Source organism: Anas platyrhynchos, chromosome 7, assembly GCF_047663525.1.
Source record: "Anas platyrhynchos isolate ZD024472 breed Pekin duck chromosome 7, IASCAAS_PekinDuck_T2T, whole genome shotgun sequence".
In the NCBI taxonomy this organism is placed as follows: domain Eukaryota; kingdom Metazoa; phylum Chordata; class Aves; order Anseriformes; family Anatidae; genus Anas; species Anas platyrhynchos.
In genome coordinates this window covers 39092501-39095993 of record NC_092593.1, presented here as the reverse complement: position 1 = coordinate 39095993, position 3493 = coordinate 39092501, and the positions used below count along the sequence as shown (strand labels likewise).

The window sequence follows — 3493 nt, the reverse complement described above, 5'->3', positions numbered from 1 at the left end:
AGAGGGCACCCATCCTCAGCGTGCAGCACAGAGCAGTACAACAGTATGTGAGTCAGAACCTACAAGTCCATCATACCGGGCACACTGCAAGCTACCCTAAGTGTCTCATAGTCGATTTTGTTCAGATCAAGCTCACATAATTCAGTCATAAGGAGTCTTCCATGCCCACCGTTCTAGGATTCTCTGGCATTTGACCCTCTTCAGTTAGTTTATTTGAAAGGAAAATACTGCTTAAAAACTAAAAACTGGAAACTTTTGACAATCCCAGCAATTTTCTCACTTTTTGACAAACTGCTCAAATTGACTAAATTCTCAAATATTTCAGTTGTCCTAAACAATATATATATATACACATGTTTATATATATATTTTCTGGAAGATGAGCTATAAAAATCATTTGCTATTCTACTTTTCAAAATATTTCGCATTTGTATAAATTCAGTTAATAACTACACAGCATTAAGGGATATGACGTTCTGCTCTCCATTGAAAATGGACACAGGTTATCATGTAACCCAATTCAGATCTTGTGCATATTGTATGGCTGAGCACTGTGCTATAGTAAGGAAAATGAGTTTCTATCCTGTTTACTGTCTGTGGCATGGGACCAAGTTGCTTCTCTGAACTGAAGAACACTCCAGCAAACGCTGTTTCTCAGTTTCAGAATTTGACTAAACCCTAATTCTGTTGCCATCAAGATTTAAACAAATGGTGTAGAGATACCTAAGGGAGCAAGTGATTTTATGTCTGCTATAAGACAGTATTATAGAGTCAAAATAGTCCACTAGAAGCAGATGTACCTGTACCTCCTTCTGGCCAGCTATGAGTTCCACCTTTGAAGAACCATTTCTGTTGTTTTTGAACCAAAGAAAGGAATAAAACTATTTCAAAAGTCCATAAAGCCTACTAAGATGAATGTGAGGGGCCCAGTAGAATAATTTTCCAGTTCAATGTAGGTTTATTAAAACTATTTGGAGCAAGTAAAGCAGTTCAAGAGAGAGTGATCCAGCAAAGTGTGGTGGGGCCTGAGAGTGGAAGTGTTTTTGTCTCATCACTGATCTCTAGCACCTTTCTTTTCTGGTCTCATATCTTGATTTGTCTAATTTGTATATTTAGACTGGGAACTCCATAGCTGAAACTATTCTGTCTTACATAAGAAACGTGTATTGAGTTTCGGGGGTAATAAGAACAAGGCTATTTCTATGGAATACGTATGTATAAGGGGAGACCTACTGATTTTGAAAGCTTCTGGTGAAAAATGCTTGTGTGAGCACAAAAGTTCAAAGCTAGGCTATTATTATTCCATTTCCATATGAATGATCTAAACAATTTGTGTCTGGGCTTAATATGCAGCTACTAAAAACAGAGTTCGTGTTATGGCCAGATGGAATAGGCAACGGATGTGATAGCCACTGTGAAATCTGGCTGCTTCTTGGTGAACCTCACTGGGTTAGGTCTCTCCTTCCACTTCTGACCTACTTCTATAGGAGGCTGAGGAAGATGTGGTGGGGGCTTTCCCTGTGCCCATCTGCTCTGAGAGCTAGTCAGTGCCAGTAACAATGCTGTTACACATTCTTGTCTCAGGTACTCAGATACACTTGCAGCTTCAGTTTGAACTAAAAAGAGGCGAACGATAAGCCAACATTCCTCCTCACCTGTCCTGCAGAAAAGCCCTGGGACACAGCTTAGCCTGAAGCCTTCGCTAGCACAACCCAAAACCTCCTGAGTAGAGTTAGAAGAACAAAAGCCTCCTTGTGCACAGCTGATACTCTTCCACCTGTCCTGCCCCATGGAGCCAGAACAAGGCAATAGAAGTCTTGAGAAAGACTTTCTTACCATCAGCTGTTCAAAACATCTGTAACCTAGCAGTGTACTTGCTTTATTATTGTTCTTTATTTCAGAAAGTGCATTTTTTTCACATTTTTCAAACTGCTGTCTATACAATCATTTGGAAACTAGAGCAGGTAGAACAGCTTTTTAAACAAAACCTCTCGTTTTGTCAAGAATGCAGCTTTATACAAATAAAGTAGATTAAGATTGAAGTAGTTGGGTTTTTTTTGTTTGTTTGTTTTTTTGTGTTTGTTGCCTTATTGTTTGTTAGCTTTTTGTTGTAAACTGAAAAATACTGTTATTCTGTAACCTGCTTCCAGCATCTGGAATCATAACAGAAGGTAAGTTCTAACCTGGAGCAAAAGCAAATGTTTCCTCCACCCTGCCCTCCATAAACAGCATTTGAAATGTTAAAAAAATATCATAATAATAATAATAATAGTTCATCCCCTCAAAAGGAAGTAAAGGTAAGCCTTCTTTTCCCACAGGCAGACACATACAGAATGTGCCCAGGATATAGATCCGGGCTCTGTTCTGAAGATGACTGTACCAAGCTACGTGGCTGGTGGTAAATGTGTATTCCAGACAACGACTTGGGGAAAATGAAGGTCAAATACAGAAATACCCCAAATGTATTAATCAGCCAAGAGGGAGAATACAGGCATATCATTAGCGGCTTAAGATTTCTAAAAGTTTGCATAAGAAAAGTAAAGAATTTTGAGCTGGTAGGGCTTTTTGGTAGACCTCAGTTTGATTGAAGCATTTCACCTCCTCCGGGACCCTGCCTGAGGTAAGCCCTCCCCTCTGCTGCAGGGTTTGCTACCCCAGCATACCCATAATACTTCTCTGCTTATCATTTTAGCACCTGTGAGCTTTTAAATTGACCACTGAGGGCTTCCTCTAGCCTGATGGGGGTGAGGTAGGGGAAAGTAGTGTGTTTGGAGAACAGCAGAGAAAAATAACACGTTTTTCTTCATGAGGTAAGAACTTTGGCTTTCTTTTGCAAGATTTTTTTTTATTATTATTATTATTATTTTTTAAGTTTTCATTGCATTCCCAGTTGTAGTTCCTTGATAGAGGAGAAATCCTCTATTTTTGTGAGCTTGTGTGTGCTCTGGGTGAGGTTGGAGAAGCTGCATGCTAATAACTTCATAAAATGTGATGTGCAAAGGAGTCCTTTTGCAGAAAACAGTGGCAGAGAGTTGGATGTAGGAGTGGTTTGTTGCATGTAGCAGGTGGCTTGAGTTCTGTGTAGAGTACTTGCCAGGTGTTTTTTTTTTTGTTCTGCCTCTTTAGAGCCTTTCTTTTGTGAGTCTGTAGAAGAGAAGAACCCACAAATAAAAGGGAGAAGCTGTACGCATAGGATCTGATTCACTCTCTGAACAGGCTGGGCCTGCTTCTGTCTGGGCACTCCAGGCAAACAAAGCAGAAAAGAAGCTGTTATGCGCTCCTTGGAGCGGGTGTAGGTGTTACTCTGCTGATTTTCAAGCTATCTAACGCCAACATCCCTGGGATGGACGCTGCTGGGGTGGGAACCTGTGAGGCTCAGAAGGAGAACACGGGCTCAGGGAGTTCCTACACAGGCTGTCTTGCCCCTCCCCAGCATGCACAGACAAGGGCGAGGAAGTGTAATGCTCTCTCAGGGCTGAGCTTGGCTAGTGGC

At 40.9% G+C, this 3493-nt stretch overlaps 1 long non-coding RNA gene across 1 annotated transcript in view; it reads left to right on the top strand.

Annotated features, from left to right (window-relative positions):
* Window positions 1-2702: 2702 nt before the first annotated feature.
* Window positions 2703-3493, top strand: part of LOC110353136 (uncharacterized) — a 17639-nt gene continuing 16848 nt past the window's right edge. The window contains exon 1 of the long non-coding RNA XR_002403227.4: window positions 2703-2810. This is a non-coding gene — a long non-coding RNA (uncharacterized lncRNA). The remainder of the gene's footprint in view (window positions 2811-3493) is intronic.